The 23880-nt window shown below is 40.2% G+C and overlaps 1 long non-coding RNA gene across 1 annotated transcript in view; it reads right to left on the minus strand.

Annotated features, from left to right (window-relative positions):
* Positions 1–1400: 1400 nt before the first annotated feature.
* Positions 1401–23880, minus strand: part of LOC106540139 (uncharacterized) — a 54900-nt gene continuing 32420 nt past the window's right edge. The window contains exons 3-5 of the long non-coding RNA XR_001312854.2: positions 3665–3706; positions 2740–2838; positions 1401–2615 (exon numbers count right to left, since the gene is read on the minus strand). This is a non-coding gene — a long non-coding RNA (uncharacterized LOC106540139). The remainder of the gene's footprint in view (positions 2616–2739; positions 2839–3664; positions 3707–23880) is intronic.

Here is a 23880-nt window from a genome sequence, read left to right on the forward strand (position 1 = left end):
AAAGATAAAACTCAGAATTATGTTGCATTTGGAAGAGTAAACAGAGATTGGGAATAGAGAACTTCAAGAGCATTTATGTTGAAAATTATAAACATAGGAGAATAAGGGATTTCTATAGAACAAAATGTTTATTTCAATATCATACCATATTGCTAAAAATTCAGTCCCTTAATATCCTATTTAGATTCATTTTGCTTCCAGAAAATCACTTTTATATTTTTCAGTATACATCTCTGCTATAAATTTGCTAAGGGACCTGTTTTTATGTTGAACACCTCATAGACTGCACAACCATGGACACAAAACATATAGCCCAATGCTTCCCAATGTCAGAGGAATGGACCATCTGCCCAAATTCCTCAGCCAAAATAGCAATTGTTAAGAATTCTAGGAAGTGAAGTCTACATACTTAAAAATTGCCAAGATTAGGAAATGCTACTTTAAGTTCTTACTGTGAAAGAGAAAGAGTTTCTGCCTATTCATTAAAATGAAAGATATACATGACATTTTAAACTGAAGTCAAAGGCATCTATTGACCTCAAGATAAAGTCTAGACTGAATAAAAGGGCATCCTTGATCAAAGCAGGATTTTGCACAATTTATCTCCAACAGATTTTCTATACAAAGGAGGCGCCATAGAGAGAAATCAGTTATCGTAGTTGTGCAAAATGTCTGGCAGGAAAAAGCTAATCAGAAAATAATTTTCATGAGCAAAGCATCTCCGCAACCTGTAGAAGATGAGAGAATTGGAGGAGAAGCTCTGATTCACATATTTTCGATCTCACACTGCCAGACCTATCTTGCATCTCCAGCTCCTACGTAAGTACTGTAGAAAACATACCAAGGTGAAATCCAGGAAAGGCCTTTTGCCCATACCCAGAAGGTGACAGATCCTCCCACCTTTTCCTTCATGAGAGAGCCAAATTGACAGTAATAAATGCCATCCACTCCCCATCTTCAACCTACCAGTAAGGCCTTTTGGATCCATGACTCAGACACCAGCTGTTTCACATTCCAGAAGTCCCTCTCTACCCCCAATTTCTACTTTCCTAGCTATAAAAGTCACCCACTGACGCAAATCCACCCACCCCACCAAACTCAGTGACAGATTTAGCATCTTGTTATTGATGGTGCAGGAAAAAACTGGATCCCCCAGGTGAGAAGATGAGGGTTGCTTTTCCTTTCTCCTCTGGAGCATTGGCAGAAGAACATGCTTCCAATGGAAGAGTGGTCTGATCCTCTTGAGGATGCCACAAGCTCACTGTGGATAGAGTAGAACCTGGACCTGAATCACAAAAGCCTATGTAATCATTGGGTGGCTTTGGTGAATTTATTATCTCCATATCTAAGCTTTGTGGTGATGTAATTCCACAGATGCTATCTTCAGATACAGGACTGAGTGAAGGAGAATGAAAAGGATCAGTTTATTTGTTGAAATAAAATGGTAAGAAGTGGATGAGTGACTATTAATGTTTGAGATGATCATTCCTGTTTAAGGTATCTTAAACATAGTTTTAAAAATTGAGTACATAAAAAGGCAATTGTAGAAAATTAGAGAGCCACAACCTCATAAAGTATCAGAAAAGACAAATAATCTTCTGGAGATTCCCTCAATTAATAAGGGTACAAAATGGGGAAGAGGAAGAGAGCAATGTGACTCAGGCTTTTTTTTAAGGTGTGTGTTGTGTTGTATCCTCACTGAACTCCCACACAGTTGTTTCTACAAGAAGATCATTCAGACAACACTCTATTTTTTGTTTATTTGTTATTCATTATTCTTACTGCAACTTTCTTTGTAGGGTTCAGCTAAGCAGGGTCAAGCTAGCAGGAAATATCTAGGCTATTTGCTAGACTGGCAATCAAAGCAACCTTCTGGAAGAAGGCAGTGGCAAACTGCTTCTGTAACACTGCCATGAAAACTGTACAGTCATGTCTATGAAATCATCAGGAGTTGATCCCACCTCAAGAGAATCTTTACCTATAGTGCTCTATTTATTTATAAAGCAAATGAGATAAATCAGTCCATTAGTAAAATAAAAGAAGATAACATGCTGAGTGCAGAGGCAGGGTGTAGCTTTTAATTCACCCTGAAGCAATGGTCAACCAGATGGAAATGATTAAAGCTTCCTCCACTTTCTGACCAGGCAGTTCAGAAGCTATGACCTGAATGTACAAACAAGCGCTTCGAGATGTGATACTGCAGATGTCCCTTCCAGTCATCATTGGCATTTGTCAAGAGTCTACATAGGTCAGCATCATGAAAGTCAATGTTGTGAAAAAGCTGACAGTGGCAAGAAGAGCATATGGAGCTGCGCTGAGCTTCTTTGCTGTATTTCACCATCCAGGTGGCTCTGCGGGAGCGTCACATGAGTTTGCAAAGAGTAAATCCAAATGTCATGTCTCACTTTAGGGCTGATCCTTGACTACATTGTACAATGGGTGTTTCTGGATCAATGAGCAGCCCAATAGCACCGAAAGCTAATGCCAGTTCTTAGAGGACTTATTACGTTGCAGACCTCGGCTTCTGCCACATAGTAAAACAGTACCAGTCAGTAGCAAGTTTGGGCTTGTAATGCCACGTTCAGTTTTGAGGCAAGGGGCACATTTTAACCAAACTAAAAACAAAACAAAAAAAATGAGAGAATTATATCCTCCGATGTGTTTCCATGTAAGTCTTTTGTTCTAAAACATCTGCAGCAAGATTTTAAAACCAAAAGTATGCTGGAAAGATTGGCTTACCAGATGTGAAGCCAGATTAGTTTCCCCACCTTGTGAGCAGTGATTTCCTTTTCAAACAGCCTCTGCTCTCTGAAACGCCACTTTCCATTGCTAGCTTATCTGGAACAGTTTATAAAGAAAGAACAAGGGAAGCAGTTACGAGAATAGGGTGTTTATAATAATAATAATAAAAAAGAGACTAAGAAATGAATTAGGTTAGGGGTGACAAAAAGGACATTTCCAAGGTCAGAAAGAGCAAATAATAAAGTGTGACAAACATGTGATGAGGTCATTTTGCAAATGTTCATTTACTTATTTTTACATTTATATCCGGCCTTTATTTTGTCTACATCCATCTCTTATTTTCCCATATCAACAACCCTGTGAGATGGGTAAGTCTGAGAAAGAATGATTGCCCTAAACTTACGAGCTGACTTTTGTGTCTAAGGTAGAAGTAGAAATCATGGCTTCCTTTTATAGCCTTAACCTTAACCTTAATCACAAAGGTAATGTATTGGCTTGCATCAAATATGGAAGTACATAATTGTAGACTTTGTATGATGTCATTCACACACAAGCTATCACTCAATCTGATGCCCTCCTTCTTTGTAGTTACAAGATCGAGACAAACTTTAAAATATTGAGGATAGAAATCAGCTTCATACTCATACATATGTGGCCAAACTCCAGATGACAAAATGTTTCTGTAGACCTAATACTTGCACAGAATTCAATGTCCTTGAAAGAATGCCTTGTGCAGTTTAGAATGATATGTTTAGCAAGATAAATATGTCTGTATAGCCTGACCATATTAAGCTTCATAACACTATAGCCATAGATTTCTGTTTCCATCAGAGCTGTAGCAGATGTTGTCCACCCTTCCTCACCACCACCACCAGTGCCATGGGATCATTTGCACAGAAGAAAATCTAATTTCCTACCTTACCTTCAGGCATATCTTCTCATACTCACTAAAGCTTCATTCATCCTAGAAGGGGAAAAGCAAGCAGCCCATAATTACTTCTATCTTCTTGCTCTCTAAAATGGCCTTTTGTCAGATTTTGCCTTGACAAGGTCAAGAATAACAAATTTGGAAGAGATCGCAAGGAAAGCAGTCTTGACTCTTGACCGACTCTGAAATCTTCACGATTATAAAGAGCAGTTGGAACTTGGAAGCCAATGAGACATTCTCATTGAATTAGGGTGCACAGGAAAAGGAAAAAAAACAAACAGCTGTTCAGAGTCATCATAACAAGTGGGAGATTTTCATACAAACTTCCCAATGCAGGTGGGATAGGTATAGCCAAATCAGCAAGCATAATTCAAGGGCCATCTGCCAAGGATGGCTTCCAAATTGGCTTTGGCTGAGTTGCAAATATGCCATCTGAATGTGTATTCCATCAATTACCCACATGAGCCTTTTTGCAAGCTACAAGCTTTTGCTGTGCTATAGTTATATAAATATATACTATTTATACATGCTATAAACTAGTATAATAGTATAGCATTATACCCTATTTACAAAACTATATTCTTTTCTTTATTATACAAGAACATTATAAATATTTATAAATACTTTAAATAAATACTTATTTAAAACATGTAGCAGTTATAAATCATAGAGCAAATTGGTAAGGGGTGGAGAGAAACACTAGTCTTTAATTGTGAGACCTTGCTCTCCATTATGGTAGATCATCGGGACTGGTTGGAAGTCAGGCAGCATTGGGCATTTAATTAATAAATACATAAATAAGATAGTGGGATTTCCTAATGGCAAAATCAAATAAAGAGAAGCAGAATGTGCAACATGGAGACTGGAAGCCGAGGAAAGCATTGGGAGTGGCTTGCTGCAATTTTATAAGCAACAGGCAAGAGCCATCCGGCGCTTCTCTTGTGGGAAAATAATTGTTTACCAAGTCTGGCTTTTTGCTCTGTGAATAGCCATTATTATTCCCCTAGTTTAATCAAGATGCCAGGAACCTGATTAGCAATTGATAATTTAAAGAAGCACCTGCTCAACTTCCCACACCTCATAATGAATGTCTTTTGCTGGCTGCATTAACTCCCCTAGGCAAGATGACGGGGGCCAGACAGTTACCAAGGTTGAAAACCAGGGGTGGGCTTCACATTTTTTTAGCAAGGGGTTCTCTGCCCGGTTGCTGAATGGGTGTGGCCATGGTAGGTCTGGCCTATCTGGCCTCCTGCACCACAGGGCTCCAGAGGTTTTCCTTGAGCCTCCGGGAGTGTGAAAATGGCCTCCCCAGGCTCCAGAGGCTCTCTGGAGGCCAGAAATAGACCAATTTCTGGCCCTCCCAAATTTCCGATAGGTCTGTTTTTCATCCTCTCTGAGCATCTGTGCATGCCCTGCACATACCTGCATCCAAAATGGGCCACGTGGGGCCTCCTGGGAGGGGCAGATTGGGCAGGACCAGCCAGGAGTGGGATTTGTGGGTTCTCCAAACTGCACAGAATCTTAGCTGGAGGTTCTCCTGAACCACTGCAAACCCCCAGCAGCCCACCCCTGTAAACTGTGGAATTCCAGCAGCCCCACTCACACATCTCTTTTCACTGGTGAGCTGAGGGCCTCCAGGAACCCAGCTCCATGGATTTATATCTGCCCATTCACACTACACGATTCAGGCAGTCTGGATTGTACTTTCCAGGAAGCCTCTTTCTTCCCAGGCTGTAGCAGACCTGAAAATGCAAAAGCTGTTTCTGTAGCTGAACCCCTGTTTAATAAATTAGTCTAAAGACAGCTCTAGTTCCTTAGAAGAGTTTGAAAGTGCATAATTAGAGCAGAGAAGTGTGTGGATACAAGCTGAGCAACTCTGTGCTCTCCCACTCCTTGGAAACCTTTTTCTTTTGGGAAGCCAGCGTTAAGCAATTTCATAGGGATTAAATTTGAGGGGGTGCTGTATAACTGAAGAAACCAACAAAAAATGAGGGTGCCACGGGACAGGGGTATTTTCTGTGGAACAAAACAGAATTACTGTCACAGATTTGTGAGGAGGAGGTAGGGGTGGGATCCTGCTGGTTCTAACCAGTTCGGTAGAACCGGTTAGTGCCATTTAGAACCAGTTCTACCAGTGGAACTAGCCCCCTCGCTTGCTTACCCCCGCCCATCGTAGGCCGCTCGGCCACTCGCTCCCTTCACCCATCTGCACCACGACATCCGTGGGCAAAGCATGGGGCGACCACCGGTAGCTTGCGTGGCACGGCCGGTGCAAAAGACTTCCCCGGACTTTCTTTGCTGAGCATAGGGTGACAGGCCCACACCTCCACCACCAGTAATCCAGAAAAGGTCTTCACTCCCTCGTGCAGCACGCCCCGATGCGAAAAACGCTGAGATGGGGGCTGTTGCGACGTCCAGGGAGGCTAAACCAAGCTGTGCATCTCTCCCAGCTGCTTTCGCGGCTTCCTGGAGCACCGAGAATCTTTGCACTCTTCTCCATGCTCTCCTCGGCTCCTTGCGACTGCAATAGACATCCAGAAGTGGCAGGGGCTGTCGGGCTGGAAACCCAAGCCCCATTAGCCCCAAAAGCCGCTACGCAAGCAAAGAAGGGCTCCATGTGGCTGCCGGCTTAAAAACATGGCTGCCAGAACACCGACCAAGCCTCCGTAGCCTCAGAGTCAGCACCCTGCAGTGCACCCAACTCCCGGGCAGCTGGAAAGGCCGTAGCCACCGCGAGGAACATACTCAAGGGTGGAGGAAGGGCCTCAGAATCACCAGCTGAGGACTTTCTTGCCACCACCACCACCCAACCCAGTCCCCAGCCTTGCCTGGCTGGCTAAGCCTGCCAGCCAGGACACCTTACCTGCCGCCTGGTCACCTGCCTGCTCCTTGCATCCATCGCATCGGAGAGCTGCTGATTCTGCCTGCTGGTAAGTGACATGGTTTTTTTTCTTTATGCTATTAATGTTTTTTTAAATTTAATTTATTGTGTATATAATATTTTAAAATGGTTTTTAAGGATTTTTAAAATTACTTATAGAATATCTTTTTTAAAAAATTATTTTAGGGAATTTTTATTTATTTATTGTTCATAGAATATGTTTATTATAAGAAATTTTAATCCTTTTTGCAAATGTTTTATTTGTGATGCAATATGTTGCTTTTAAGTGTGCAAGTTGGTGTATGGTTTATGTGTATCAAAGTGGCTGCTTTTCTATGGGCAGGCCAGGTTGGTGTAAGGCAGCTTTGCCAGATTTTCTGTGTTTCTGTGTGATACCTGGTTATTTAGGTAATTGTGAGGTGGTTGCTGGTTCTGTAAGCTTCCTGGCCCTGTTCTTTATCTTTTCCACAATGCCTTGATGGTTTTTATTCCAGTGGCTTTGTCTTTCCTGTCCTTAGGGTTATGGAAAAAAACTGCAGTTTTTGGGGGGGAAATTGTTATTTTTGGTGTTTTCCTGGCACTGCCAAAGTTTGTGTGTGTGTGTGTGTGTGTGTGTGTGTGTGTGTGTGTAATGTCCCGCGGTTATCTACACATTAATAATGCTTAAGTACTAATAATATTTCCTTATACAGTTTAGTGACCTTTCCTTATATAATTGGTGTTTTATTTCATACTTTTAGATTTCTAATTTGTTTCTGTTAGTTAGCAATTGATAAAACAAATCCCACGTGAAAAAGTATTCGAAGCCTTCTTGATTTTTATTGTCAATTTATTCATTCCTGCACATTCTAATATTTATTTATTTTCATATCTTAGTTTTTCCACTGTTGTGCAAACACAATTCCAGCAGCTATTAACATATGTAAAATTAAATATGTATTGTATTCCCTTTGAAATACACAACAAAATATTACTGGTTTTAAATCTATATCTTGCTTTATCATTGCTTCTAACCATGTATTACTAACTTTTGAATAGCTACTTAGTCTGTCCTAAGTACTGAACCTAATTCATATATTCCTGTTTTTTGAACTGAGGAATACATTTCAGAAAAAGAAATCTGTATTGCTCTGTGAATCTACCTATGACATTCATTCTTGATCTAACTTCTTAGATGAAAAACTATATCCTTCCTGTTTGTTGGGGGACGTCCTTCCTGAAAAGACAGTACATTGTTGGGTGAAAACAGAGGTCCCTTCTGTTACCTGTAGTCCTCAGCTTACAACCACAATCGAGTCCAATATTGTTTTATTTCTTCTGAAGTTAGTATTATTTAACAGGATGAAGAGACAACAGAGTATGACCACTAGGAGAGTCATCCTTCCTCTGTAAGTAGCTGTCTTTATTGTTTTGTGTGCTTGTTTCATCCTAATGCAGTGCATGCAATGGAAGAGTTCATTTCTGTGTCTCTTCTTTGTGCAGGCCATTCATTGGAGTCAATGATACTGAAGACTGGCAAGGACAGTCATCTTCCTCCTGTAAGTAGCTCTTTTATTGTTTTGTGTACTTATTTTAATCTTATTTAAGTAGTAAGTGCACAAAATAATAAATTTCCTTTTTTATATCTTCTCTTGTAGATCATCCATTGGGGCAAAGAATTCAGTGACATTGTCTTGGCCACTCCCACCCAGTCACATGACTGCCAAGCCACTCCCACCCAGTCACATGACTGTCAAGCCACTCCCACCCGGTCACATGGCCGGCAAGCCACTCCCACAAAGCAGGCCACACCTACAGAAGAGGTTCCAAAAATTTTTGAAACCCACCACTGGGAGGAGGTAAAGGAGGAAAAACCATGAGATGCTGGAAAGGGATACAGAAAGCTCTACATTTTTGCTGCTGTTTAATGGTCATTGGGATTTCTTAATCCTTGGGTCTGATAGCTGTAACATGAGGGGAAAACCATCTTTTTAAAAAAGTAGCTTAACAACCCCCGTACAATCAAGATCCTGTTAGAGCATGATTTCCAAGGAACAGCAGTGCAGCTATAGTGAATAACATGCCCACTCTGCTGGAGAAAATTTGGAAGCAATACATTATTGAAGAATAATACTCTGGCAGTAAAATGGCTTTACATACCACCCTTTTATTGAACTTAAGCAGCACTAGGAAATATGAGAGACATCACTGGTAGACAATCTACTACAAATCCATGGTTTAAGGGACGTGGTGGCTCAGTGGCTAAGACGCTGAGCTTGTCTATCAGAAAAGTCAGCAGTTCAGCGGTTCGAATCACTAGTGCCATATGGGGTGAGCTCTTGTTACTTGTCCCAGCTTCTGCCAACACACCAGTTCTAAAGCATGTAAAAATGCAAGTAGAAAAAATAGGGAACACCTTGGTGGGAAGGTAACAGCATTCTGTGCTCCTTTGGCATCTAGTTATGCCGGCCACATGACCACGGAGATGTCTTTGGACAGCGCTGGCTCTTCGGTTTTGAAACGGAGATGAGCACCACCCCCTAGAGTTGGGAACCACTAGCACATATGTGTGAAGGGCACCTTTACCTTTACCTTTTATAGAACCCAAAAGGCGTTAGCCTTGGGTTGCCCACTCTGTAAGGAGTAATGATGTGTGGTGATCATTTTGTTCCTTTCATTTAAGGTTGTTTGTCCTCATGAACAAACTGTGTCATGCTTAGAATGTTAAAAGTTTCCAACAGAGGTTCGCTGCCTGGATTTAAGGACTAAGAAGCTCATTATCTGACTTCCAGGTTCAAAAACTGTGCAAAAGTACATGCCACTAATTAAACTCCTTTTGATAGTGCTGTTTGTAGGTGTAAGCTGAGTGGATCAAAGTACCCTAAAACAGAATGGAAAGAATATTATTTGGAAAACATTTCATTTAAAATTATCAGGCGTATAAATGCTCTCTCTTCAATTTAACTCCTTTGCTGGTTAGGATAAGGAGTTATGGACCTGGAAAGCTGAAGTAACATTTTTGGATCTTGCTGTTCTCTCAGCCTAAATTCCAAATTGCCAATGAATCCTGTGAATCACATTGCCTTTCCTATTTTGCCTTTCCTTTAGCCTGGCAAAATATTTGTCATCAGCCCCCACTGTTTGGCACTGACAGCCTTGTGAGGAGCTGCATGCAGGGTTTCAGAAGGCTAAGGGCGGGACTTCACCCTCCACAATCTCCTCTCTGACAGGACAGATTACATGCTTCCTCCTCACTTTAGGTGGAAAAGAAGATAGTGACAAAGGTAATTAGCTCCATTCCTTCTGCCTGCCAAGCTGTTCTTCAGCATTGGAAAGCTTTGAATATTTCTTGCATGTCACAGAAGCAACAATGATCTGTGGGCCTTAAAATCCACTTTTTACAAGGACCCTTTCTAGGCATCTTTTGAGTCTCCCCCAGTTAACAAATTCTAGTATGTGGAAGAATAATGGTTTCCTTGATTTTCAAAGATATGTTTCGCCCATTGCTTCTCTTCAGTCTATTACCAGCTTTTCTTAGTTTTTGTTTCAGTCGTCTTTTTCCCACCTGGAGCCCTCTGGTGCATTAGACTCATAACTTCCTGGCAGGCATTCTCTCATCTCACAGATTCTCAAAGCCTAGCAGTAAAATAGAAGAAGAGTTACAAAATCTCTATAAATCTTTTACAACATCCTTAATGGGGGGTGAAAATGAAATTGTAAAAAGGGCCAAGTAATAATGTAATAGAAGGAAGATGTCATATTCATTCTCCAGGTTCAAAAGTAGTCTGTAAAGAGAATAAGATTACATTATTCCCCTCATCTCAAATGTTTTCCAAACATGTAGGCCTACAGTTCCAAGACACCTGAAACAATGTGGATTGTGGGAGGTGATATCCCTGTTGTGGAAGGCTGAAGTGCTCTCTCTTCCTGGGATTCTCTCAGATGACTCTGGAGAGAATGTGGGTTGAGGCATGATAACTGCCTTTTCCATCTCCATCTTAGATTTAGAAGTTTATGCCTTCTCACAGCTTAATTCTGAATCTTCATCCTCTGACTTGCATTAAAAACAGAAGCCATAAAACTGAGTTGGATATAATAATTTCTAACTTCATTCCCATAAAGGTAAAGGTCCCCCTTGCACATATGTGCTAGTTGTTCCTGACTCTAGGGGGCGGGGCTCATCTTCATTTCAAAGCTGAAGAGCCAGCGCTGTCCGAAGATGTCTCTGTGGCCAGCATGTCTAAACGCCAAAGGTGTACGGAACGCTGTTACCTTCCCACCAAAGGTGGTCCCTATTTTTCTACTTGCTTTTTTACATGCTTTCAAACTGCTGGGTTGGCAGAAGCTGGGACAAGTAATGGGAGCTCACTCCGTTACGCGGCACCAGGGATTCAAACCCCTGAACTGCCGACCTTTCTGATAGACAAGCTCAGCATCTTAGCCACTGAGCCACCTCATCCCATATTCATTTCCATAACTACTTTAAATATGAGGCTGTTTCATAATCAGCACTTATATGCTCATTTTGTATACGTTACACTTGTAAATCTATTTTGCATTCATTAAAATTTGAAATCTATCATTTACTTTCTAACCTGAAAGTGCAACATTCATATTAAAAGCCTCAGCATTGTGGAAACATTTTTGAACTTACTTAAAATAGTTTGTGGACTCAGATAAGACTGCCTAGAGGAGGGTATAGACCTACAGGGAGACTGAAATTAAAATGTTTACATATCAACATTTATGAAAAATCAGTTAACCAGGTGTATCCAACAAGTTAAACAAAGCAAACCCAATCACATTTTAACTCAGCATGTATGTATATCCAGAGAGCTGGTTTTTTTTTTATTTGGTAGATTGGTTGTGGGGGTTTTTATGGTTGAGATTTTCCCTTTTTCTGTGCTTCCTTCCTATTGTATTATTATAATAGTAAAATAAGGATTCTTCAGAAGGGGATGAAAGAATAGTAGTATCACCATTCAGTCAGTCACTTGACTTTGCATTTGAAATAAGCAAAAGAATTACTAGGGACAGTGCCAAAAAGGAAGATATAAAAATCAAAGTAGAGGTGGAATAAAGGAGGATAAAATTTATTTATTTATTTATTTATTCATTCATTCATTCATTCATTTAGCAGGCCACCCATCTCACTCACAGATACATGTATAAAATTTAAAGCAAATTCTATTCTATTCTAAAAAAAACCTAATTCTGTCAAAAGAATAGAATTTCCAGTCAGGGTACATTTTCCAACTAGTGACACAGTGTCTCTTAGAATCATCCAACCACACAATGGGGACAGGATGTATCTCACTTCAGCAATGGCTTGGATGATGCTATGAAGACATTTTAAGTCATTAGTGGAAAAAATAGCCATTGATAGGCTTCACAGTGCCTATTAGATATCCATCAGTGATAAGTAATTATTTTATCTATATGACATGTTTCTAAACAGAATCATTCTGGAGACCCAATTGTGGAGAGAGTGACTATTAAGGAAGGCTGTAGCCTCTAAACATTGTTTTTGACCTTGCTAAAAACATCTGCCTAACCAGTAGTAGAAGCAAGGCCTTTAGACCCAGATCTGATCTAGCATGTTTTTGTAGATCCTTAATTTACAGAGAGTCTCATATCAGGATAACCAAGTAAAATCAAAGAGTTGTAATGCTTATCATAGAACTGGCTCCGAAGCAAGAAACAATTTATTAGAGAGACAGCACTTCTTTAAATATTTTGATTAATTTTTTCATTTTTGTGTTAAGAAATTGTCTGTTGATTTGCTTCTAATTTTCTGTCATAAGATCTATGACAGTCCTGTCAGAACATGGATCTGTCTCTGCATTTGGCAATCAGCAACAATGGAACATTTCTGAATGAATATGTATTAAGCTGCTACACCCGTTGTGGCTCAACACACAGGTGTAACATGATAACGAAAAAGGGCATCAAGATCAATAAAACAAGACAAAGCAAATGTGTGGAAAACACCACCTGAAGGGAGGGGAAATTATTGATACAGGCATGATGATGTCTTCACACAAATGCCACAATGTCCTTGCATCAGCTCTTTCAAAACAAGTGCAAAATCATGGCACTTGCATAATGCATTTTATCATTTTAATGTTATTGCAGTTTGTTGTAGATGCTGCCAGCAGTGGTATTATGGATTAGTAGGAAAGAACCAAGTCATCTGTTATGGCTTCGGACTCTTTTAATCACCAGGTTACTGACTTTCTTTCGCAATTAAATTTGTGGACAAATGTAGCTCCTTCAATTCTGTGTTTGTGTTAATGATTTACAGTGCATGTGGATTTCTGTATGTGAACAGCTGAGTATATTTTGCTTCCCCTGGCCTAAACAATCAAGGAACTGTTCTGGAAAGCCTCTTAACAGAATAAAGTGAACCCTTCCCTCCCTAAGGTGCACATCATGTTTCCAAATGGACTTCTTTCCCTTAAGCTGTCAAGTTTTCAATGTATTCATTGTTTTTAACAGGGCTGGAAGAGGTTTGATTTCAAATATCCCATGTTTACACAGAGCAGGGCAAAAATATCTCTGTTCAAAATCTGAAATTGTAAGAAGCTTATATATTTGGAATTACTCAGATGTCAAATGTTTTCACAACTTTGCTATTCTGGTCATGTCTCAAAGAAAATTAAAAAAAAATAGCAAGAGGGGAAAAGAACAATCTTGAGTTGGGAAATCATTTAGAAGACCTGGAGGCTCTGTGAGTGAATAATGCAATATGGATCAAAACATTAAACGTTTTAAAATTATCAGTTGGCTCCTTTGTATGTATCAGCTGTTGTTGCATGCTTTTTCAAATGGATTAGTAACACCCATTTATCTTTTGCTGCTTTCCCCCATTTATTTAATTATTTATTTCTGCATGCTGCAATGGTAGGATTAGCAATCATTGGCACCATATAGAGTGAGACAGTAGTCACCAGTTCATGTATGCTTACTCACTTAAAGCCATATAGGCTGAAAATAGATGATTATATCATTTTCTCGTCTTGTCTTCCTGATAGGAAAGCACATGTGAATATTGCTCTAAGGAAAAATACTCCACAGTTTTTCATATAATAGCATTATAAAAAGGGCTTCTTTACAGTAGGGAGCATTAAGTTATTTTTAAAGACTATCTGGCTATGATATATTCTTGTAATAAATTAAATTAATAGATAGAATTGACTCATCTATTTAAGATAAGTAATTTGTCTAAGAGCCATCCTTATTGCCAGCTATTTGCATTTTAACCATTGTCTTGCAGATTTTAGTGGTTTGCACAATTGTTTAAATTTAATTGATTAAACAATTAACTGACAGAAAGGCAGGTAATTAGTAAAAAATATTTCAGTGACTAAGACAGTTAATATATAAGTTCAGCCAATATTCTTTGTATGGTCAATTATCTCTCCAGCTTTTGCTGTTTCTATTTTTAAAATGATACAAATACACATGGCCCATCGTGACTTCTGCACAGCTACGTCACGACTGAGGCTGATCCTAAAAAGCTAAGCAGGCTTGGATTTGATTAGACAAGCTATACAAAGCTCTGAAAGAGCTTCAGTGTGATGAAACTTCACTCAAATAGCCCCATATAAGAAGAGGTTCAAATCAAAAGGAGAAGCTTGCTTGAAGCAACTAACTGAATCAAGTGGCTTCAAAACAGTTCTTAGCCTTCGTAGCTTTGCAGATTCAAAGACATTTCTGCTGCTTTTAGGGATATTACAGATTCAATTCATGTATGGAGAAGGGTGGAATGGGGGATATTAATATGATTAGCCAAACTTTAATCCTCATTTAACTCCCTGCTTATCACAGCTCCTCTGGGATGCCAGGGGTTATGTTATTTTGTGTTTCACTCCCTGTTTCAGTTATAAAATTCAATTTACACATCTGACTTGGCCCTGTCAACGCAACTGGAAGTTCAGACTGGGCTGGTTCAAATTGCTTGAAATAATCACCTGTTCTCACATACAGGCCTCAAGACAACATTTTTGGTGCTCCAAAAGTAAAGATAAGGTAGCTAGACTACAATTTCCTCTTTCTCTGGGCCAGCCATCTTCTTTGCTGCTTGCCTATACCCTGGATCTTACTGTGCCTATCTGCTTCTGCTTTCTCTGCTAAATAATGACATATAAACTATTGGCAGCAAGCCCCAACCCAGAGGTGGTATTCAGCCAATTCTGACAGGTTCTGGAGAACCTGTAGCAGAAATTTTGAGTAGTTCGGAGAACCAGGAAATAGGTTGGTCCCACCCCTGCTGCCTCCCAGCTGATCTTCTTTTGTTGCCCCGAACAGGAGAATGGAGCTGGAAAGCAGGTTAGTGGGATAGGGAAGGAATGGGGATTTTGCAGTATCCTTCCCCTGCCATGCCCACAAAGCCACACCACGCCCACAAAGCCACACCAACAGAACCGGTAGTAAAAGAAATTGAATCCCACCACTGCCTCAACCTATATGAAACAGACCTACCACTGAGGAGAGAGTTCTTTCCAAGGGGGCAGTTAAACATGCCAACAAGTTGTGGCTGCCTCCTAGGAATCTCAGTGATTAGAGAGAGCAGAGCTAATATTACCCAGGAGAGCAAGTCTGAGGTAATTCTTTTGAGTCCTGCTCAACATAGGTCAGGTTTTGCCAACATGTCCTGCCCACCTTCCACTAGTGATACTAGCCTTTCCCAGAAGAAGCCCAATTGGCAACTAGCTATGGCAATCCTTCTAGTTACCTTAGAAAATTCAGTGACCAGAACAGTGGTGGGTTCCATATCCCATTCCAACCAGTACAGTTGGAATGGGGCCGGCATTGTCCACATGGATGCACACAGCACACACACAGCACGCACATATGTCGTACTGTCCAACAACGCCTCTGTGAGCCTCCACGATGCTCCAGCTGCTCAGCGGAACATCGCACATGCGCTGTACACGCCATGCATATGCGCAGAAGCGCCAAAGACTTTAAAGACAGGTAAGGAGCACAGGCAGGCGGGTGGGCCCTCCGGAGCACTGTACCGGAACAGTACCCAGTGCTCCGGGCAGGTTCCGGTACACCCACACCAGCGTGTACCGCCTGCAACCCACCATTGGACCAGAAGCAGAAAATTCAAAGGGGAAGACAGGCAAAAGATTTTTGAAAATGAATGTTTTGAAATAGGATATTTTCTGCATTGATTCAGTCAGCTTCTTTGTAAGTATTTTGCTGGACAGGTTGGAAGCTTTTGTGTTGTCTTTTACTCATCATTGCCTCCTTTTCTCTAAAAGTTATTGTGGGGGAGTATTTTTAAAATGTATTGCGGTTAAGCTCTTGAAGGTATTCATGTGAGATGTGATAATAATTATGATCTGTTATTCTAGTACATTCATCCCACAGTGCTAAACTTTGCAGTACTTCAGAGACTTTCAAATTTCCCTCTTATAACTTCTATACAAATCTTCTTTGTTTTTAAATAAAATACTGACTGTTGAAGTGCCATGAATTGAATTGCATAACTCTTGACACAAGTTCAAATAAATTATGTCCCAAGGAAAAGGAAAAGACCCAAGGAAAACCTACAGAGAATCTAGAATTCTAAGTTACCCTGGAAATGAGAATTTGGATTGGCACTGTCTTTGAGGAATGTCTTCCATCTTGCAGGCCAGTTCTAAACCTCTAGATCAGCTTGACCAAAATCAAGTGCTATAACTACATCTGGTTGACTCACAGTGGCTTAGTTTTCTCCAAACCTACTATCCTCAGAATGTCCAAGATAGATATTTTAGCTGATCAATGTGATTTAGGGTATTATATATGGCTCTATAGTAGAACTGCTCTCTGGTTATAATGAATTATGAATATCTGTTGGGTGTGGGAAGAAAGAAATCAAGGTAGGTTGGATTTGAAGAAGTCATGCAAACTGAGTAAAAGAGAAGGAGAGGTTTTTAAAGGATGTAGCTCTCCAAACAAGACCTGATGATATCTAGTTGTTTTTCTTCTCATACAGATTCTTGCTGGGTAAGATGCCAAATAAGAGAAATACACATAGTTCGGACTGGTAAAATATTCATCAGGATAAGTCAGGCTTGGATCCAGTTCCCAGAAGTTCTTATATAGCCAAGAAAGGTCAAGAAAGAGTTGCCAATGCTTCAAACCAATAAATAGAGACATGTGTTAAGTAGCAACTCTTTTGAGTTCACTGCAATTTTGCACAAGTTTCCATGTTAAAGAACAGGAGCTTTAGGCCAGAGCAACTAATAGAGAATTAATAGGTGAATGCAAATTCTCTCCTTGATTGACAGAACAGAATTCTTCCTTTAAAAAAAAATCACTGGTTTTCAAACTTTCAGTTCAGCATGAATTCTGGTAATGTAGGAAATTCCCATGCAAATACACCGAGGGGGAAATAAAATATAATTTCTTCTTGGTTTTGGAAGAATGAGTGATTGTGAATGGAATTCTGAAACAATGTGTAATTGAAATTTACTTCCTTTAATTCGTGTGATTTACCAAACTTACCAACATGAAGGCAAAGGGAAGTAAAGAGGTAGAAATAGAAACAGAAGTAGACAGAAGCTGCTGCTTGCTGAATTATTATCTAATCTACAGGAGCAGTCTCAAAGCTCCCCCTGCTGGATACATTGAGGAGATTCTCAAGGTCATGGATTAGAGTTGTGTCCATGTATTCCACCTCTCTATCGACATAAAAAGAGAATGTGGCATTGGCCACTGAATTCATTAGCATATGACTATATCAGGTCATAGAATAAGAAAGATAAGCAGTATATGACATTGGCAAGCATGCCACAGTGCAGTGGCACATTGCCTAGAAGGAAGCAGCCTCCCCTACTAGAGGTTCCCATGGCTCTTTACTTAGCAACTGAATAAGGGAGAGAAGATAGCATGGTTTAGAAAGTCAGCACTGATGGAGTATCAAGCCTGACATAAACTAACAAGGAGGCTATGCTATCTGGGAATTATGGGAATTGAAAGTCAAGATGGCCAATGCAAATTGGGGAAGGGTATGTCTGAAGTTTATCTGATAGGTCACTCTGGATATTTAACAGCAATTTTATTCCATGTTAATTCAAAATAAGGAGAAGAGATTACACAGCATAATAGTATATGTTTGAGAGCAAGAGATCCTTCCACTGGGATCTATGGAGAACAGAATTTCGAGTCATTTTAGGATTATATTTGACTGAATTCTGCCATTATTTGCTGACATTAGGAATTCTGACGGTGAAACTTGTCATAATACAAGATAAATGATGGAGTGTAGGTTGACCATTCCTCAGTGCTGAGTCATCAGGCGAGCAGAGAGGTCTGTTGACTGCTTGCTGCTATCCAAATTGCAGCTGTAAAAATGGACTGTATTTTTCACACCATAATTCCCATAAACATCTCAGAGCTGCTGAGTAACCTGGGGACTAGACTGCACTTTCATAGACATGTGACTCCATTCTGGCTGGACCCTGAAGATGGAGATTATAGTAATTAACAGAAAATATTTTTCTTTTCTTTTTTTTAAGGGGGGAAAAAACAGCTCTATGGATCTCTGCACTTACCAATAATAATGGCTATTTTAGTCTAGAAGTCTGGAGTACATGCCTTAGCAGAATAAGACAAACTCTCTGGAATGCTCTTCTTCAACTGAATGTCCTCCACGGGTGCAGGCAGGGGTGAAATTCAGCAGATTCTGACAGGTTCTGGAGAACCAGTAGCAGAAATTTTGAGTAGTTTGGAGAACTGGTAAATGTCACCTCTGGCTGGCCCCAGAGTGTGGCAGGAATGGAGATTTTGCAATATCCTTTCCCCAGAAGTGAGGAGGGAATGGGGATTTTGCAGTAACTTCCTCTGCCAAGCCCACCAAGCCATGCCTACAGCACTGGTAGTAAAAAAAAATGTATTTCACCCTGGGTGCAGGGTTTCAGCTGTTTGCTCATTTCACAACTGGAAGAAAAGCACAAATTCTTGAATTTATTTTTAAGTCTAGGACAAAACTCTCCACTATTGGGACTGACAAATAGCCTTGTCAAATTGCTATCAATTACTCCAGTGTTTCTCAACCTTGACAACTTGAAGTCCTGTGGACTTCAAGTTGCCAAGGTTGAGAATCACTGCATTTACTCTATCTCATTACCTAATCTTGCTGGATGCAAGACTGATAAAACCATCTGCAATAACGTAAAACAATTTTGCCTATTGACTTCAGACGATTTGAAAATGACTGGTTTGAGGAAGAGTTGTGATATTTGTGCTATTTCACTTCTTAGCATGACAATTATCCCTGGCTTCTATGAGAAAATAATTTTTGATATGCCAAAAACAAATATGGGTCTTCTTGTAAAGGACATTTCTCTTGAGCAAAGCTTGATGCTAATTTATCTACATATTCAGCCTGGATTTTTAATAGATCTGGTTAAAGAACCAGAGTGAATTTGCTTATCCCTTCATATTGTTCTTCCCACTCTTTCCATTTCTTTGAGGAAATAAGTATATATTAGTAAGAAGCAACTGTCTTGAATATGAGTTGTAAAAACAAGGGATGTGCTTTAAATCCAGGCTTCTTGTTAGCTCACAGTGTATGAGATAATTCCTTGTGATTTGACATGCACAGAATGTGATAGAATGAGGACAAATTCCTTCAAGATCCAACTTGACTAATTATGGCATCGCCATCTTAAACCTACATGAAGGGTGGCACCATCATGTCTGCATTGCCCGGAGTGTTCCTTCCATTCCTTTCAGTTCTGCATTCTCGGAGGGAAAGGGCAAATGCCCAGGACTTTTCAAAAACAGAAATTCAATGTTGGGCCTGGCCCAGAGGTCAAGGAATTTTTGAAAATCTGAAGTGACAGTTCTTTCCTGATGGGAGTTAGATGGGAGGTGAGGCATATTTATAGAACATGTCATAGGTGCTCCATCAAAATGGCTGCCTTGTCTAAAATGACTTTGTGAGAAAGCAAACTGGCATGGTTGCTCTACCTTCTCTGCTCTGGATGTTCTCTGTGGTTCTAAATTCTCTTTGTCCCTTAATAGGTCCCTTTTCTAATAAAACAGTAGGCCACAACTACTTGTCATTTTTATTTCCAAGAATGGCTCTGGACTTGGCTCATTGTTATACAAAATTCTAATTATTTGGGATTGGGGTTTTTTTAAGGGCTGGGAAAATTTAGATATTTTTAAAAAAATAAGTGAAACAGGAAGCTTTGTATCATTCCTGGAAAATACCTGTGGGTACTTTCCCATCTACTGGTATTTAGAGGGAACAAAGTTTGCCTCTGACAATGTCCAAAGAAGTTGTAAGGGTATGCTAATCTTCCTTTTAACCAACCTGACAATTATATACTGTCTGCCCTTAAACTTTTTAAAGCCAAAATAACAAGCCAAATGTTGTACAGCTCCTAGGTTTATGTCAATAAAGATTGCAGGTTGTTGGAAGGTGCCCAATCAAAAAACATCATGGCTTGCATTTTAAGCTCTTTGATGTATTCCCAGGATGTTTTTGCACTTGGCAGCAAGGAAGGCCTCATTTGAGGTGTTTATCATCTTAACTTTTGGCTTCAGCAAATCCTTTCGACTAGATGTTTGGTCTGTCCAGCACATCTAGATAGTTATATTTCATCCCAGAACAACATAAATAGAAATTATATTTAACATTGTGGGATCTGTAAGCAGGCTTTGATTGTGCTGAATTCTGAACAAATGAAGTTAGGCAGCAAGTGGAAACTAAGAAGGGTCACAACTGGTTAGCAATTAGATGGAAGTCCAGTTGAAGATCTTATGACTACAAAAAAAAATGGGGAAATCAAACATTTCCAATGAGAAAATAATGTCAAAGTAGCTATAAAAACACTGGTTATATCCATGAAATCACCAGGAATCAAACTCAACTCAAGGATACCTCTACTAATGAATGATGCAGCACTGATGATGTTATCTAGTTTGGTAATGAAACATCTGCAAGAATACCACCAAGTTCAAAGAGCACCATGGTCCCCATCTCTACCTTTTACCAAATATAATCATCAAATAGAAATTACTGTATCCTCTTTGTCATTTAAGGGAAGTGGCCAAAACGATCTTTTATAACTGTCCATTACTTCATGATGCCTCTACACTGTATCAAAGAGCTTATTTCATACCAGGGAAAATATGCTTTATTCTCAGTATTTTGAGGAAGGAAATGCAGCAATATGCCCAGATGAGGATGGATTTGTCTAGGTAAAATTAAGGAAAGAGAACTACACATGTACCTCTTTACTGGTCCTCCCATAGTCTACAATTTTATCAGTTAATAACCCTTCTAATAATCTTCGGGTAATACAGCTACTGGTATATCAATCCTCAGTAATTATAATGAGGTTTGTTAAAGTTGACACCTGGCCATCCTTGTATGTGATCAAATGTTCAAATATGAAATATTTCAGTAAAAATATTAGTGTTTCCTGTCAATTGTGGATATTAATGAGTGCTGTTTTTTGTAACCTGGGTCTGTTGATTTTATCTAGTTGATCTACAACTATAAATCAAAGCTATCTTTTAATTTGCCACTGCTTGTTACAATCGGGGAGGGGAAGCTTTCTAGGTATTTTCAGACAGATGCATGATATTATGATTAATTTCCAACATTTATCCACTTTGACTTGGTGGGATTGGCTGCTCTGCCTGAGGCATCCAAATAGGCTGTCCAGCCCTGAATTCATCTGTAGTATTTAAAGCAAGCCTCAACACCCTTATAAAAACATTTGTCTGTTTGTATTCCATTTTTAATATTTTTACAGGCAGGCCTACACCTGTCAGTATTACTATATCTTGTGTGAATTGTATCCCTCATACTAATTACATTACTTTTATTGAAAATGGGTTATGAGAGAGAGAGAGACAGAGAGAGAGAGACAGAGAGAGAGAGAGAGAGAGAGAGAGAGAGAGAGAGAGAGAGAGAGAGAGAGAGAGAGAGAGAGAGAGAGAGAGAGCTTTTTAGTCAAAAGTTAAAGTGTATTTAGCAACTGAGCTGTTGATTGTGAGGCTCAGAGAGAGGGAGATTTTGCTATACCAGTGGTCAGTTTAAGAAAGTCCTCTAAAATGTGTCTTTTACTATAAGTGCTATTATTGCTGAAAGGGAAGGGACTGCCAGTAAGCAAACCCTTAGAGTGGAATACATGCATGAGAAGAGAAGAAGTTTTCCTGATCTTGGGACATGTAATATATTCCTACTGCTCTTATTTGTCAGCCCTTGGAGGTTGGCCATGTCAGAAAACAGACTCCACAGGAAGACTTTGCAATAAACTTAATCAAAACAACCTAAATTAACAGAATCTTGCAAGACTGCTTTGTGTTTTTCCTTCCCTCTTTCTAACAGAAGAGTCAGCCTGAGTCTCTTCCTAATACAGGGGTGTCCAATATTGGCAACTATAAGAATTATAGACTTCAACTCCCAGAATTTCCTGACAGAACAACTAATCAGAGGAACAGCTTGCCTTCAGAAGTTGTGAATGCTCCAACACTAGAAGTTTTTAAGACAAGATTGGACAGCCATTTGTCTGAAACGGTACAGGGTTTCCTGCTTGAGCAGGGGGTTGGACTAGAAGGCCTCTGAAGGCTTTGGGCACACACGCAGTGCTGAAAATGGAGCATTTAGAAGCTCAGCTGCTTACCTTCCAAGATAGCAATGGTAAGTAAAACAGCTGGGGGGAATCAGCTGTGCCGAGTGATTGAGATGAGCTAGAAAGCAGGAAATAAAGGACAGGTTAGAACAGGGGCCGGTGGGTGGCCCCAGCAGATCATCAGAGCAAACTGGTTCACCCGAACCAGTCTGAACCAGTAGAATCCCACCCCCGCCCCTATCCTAATACTATCACCTTTTCCAAGGTTTAAGGAATGCTTATGCCTATGATGGTGAACCTATGGCACGCATGCCATATTTGCTGGCATGCCAGCATCAGGTCCGTCATGCATGCGTACATCAGCCAGCTGATTTTCAGCCTTCTGGAAGGCCAGGGAAAGCTGTTTTTCACCCTCCCTGGCTTCAGGAAAGCCTCCAGAGGCTGGGGAGGGCGAAAAAAGGGCTCAATGAGCCAACTGGAAGTCTGTTCCTGAACTTCCATTTGGTCCGTTGGGCCTGTTTTAAACCCTCCAAAGACTCCAGAGGCTTTCCTGAAGCCTGGGGAGGGAGAAAATGGCCTCCCCTGGCCCTCCCGAAGGCCCTCCGGAAGCCAGAAATGGATCGTTTCCGAACTTCCAGTTAGCCCATTGGGGCCATTTTTCACATATACGCACGGCCCCTATCCAGCCTCTGGAGGCTTTCCTGAAGCCTGGGGTGGGCGAGAAATGGCCCCAATGGGCCAACCAGAAGTTCAGAAATGATCCGTTTCTGGTTTCCAGAGGGCTTCTGGAGAGCAGGGGAGGCCATTTTTGTCCTCCCCATGCTTTAGGAAAGCCTTCGGAGCCTGGGGAGGGGTCGTGCATGCATGCATTGGGGGGGTGTCACATGTGCATACGCATGTGGGCAGGGAGGATTGAATTGGTGTGGGTACGTGTGTGTGCACAATAGTGTGCACACACACAATTGTGGCACACCATAAGAAAAAAGGTTCGCCATCACTGGCTGATGCCTTTTCAGTTTCTATTACAGAATCATAGGCTGCTGTTACTATAGCCTATCTCAATGAAACATAGTTCTAGTTTCTCAGTGGTGTTGATTTCCTGATTTAGCCCACCTCATAGGTCTGGCACTTATTTCAGAATTAATAAGCACATGACTTTGAAATCTGGATTTCTATTACAGCTGAACTGGCTTGGTGCTAAAGCAAAAACTAAGCCCCGGGCTTCAAAAGTGGAAGATCAATTACCACTGCAAGCAGCAGCATATCTTCTCCTATTTGAAAACTACAATAAAAGTTAAGGCTGTCCAAAGGGCTTTCTTACTTCGTATAATTTTTTTAAAAAAGTGTCCAGCACAAATGTTGCAACTTAATTATACAATTACTCATTAAAGGAATATTGATTAATTACTTCAATAATATTATATTCCTGTATGGGAATATATCCCTCATTATCCCTACCTTACTATTGAAAATAATGAAATTTTCAAAGTTATCCAGTCAATTTAAAAGCTAGGAGCTGAGATATTTAGCTTCCAGCACGTTTTTTTTTTTAAAAAAAAACTAGGTTTACCATATAAGTTCCCTTGTACAGCAGAAACCAACTAGCTAATATATTTCGGGATGTTTAAAGAGGCAACGGTTTTGGTAGTGATGCAGGGTAATTTGTCTAGGAAAAGTGGCAGCAGTGACAAGAGAACAATTTCCTGGCATCTTGCTTTTATTTTTCATTGTCTTTATATTGCCCAGAACGCAGTTCT

This window comes from Thamnophis sirtalis, unplaced genomic scaffold (assembly GCF_051295495.1).
Source record: "Thamnophis sirtalis isolate CommonGarterSnake01/CBP01778 unplaced genomic scaffold, rThaSir2_p1.2 scaffold_1, whole genome shotgun sequence".
Classification (NCBI taxonomy): Eukaryota; Metazoa; Chordata; class Lepidosauria; order Squamata; family Natricidae; genus Thamnophis; species Thamnophis sirtalis.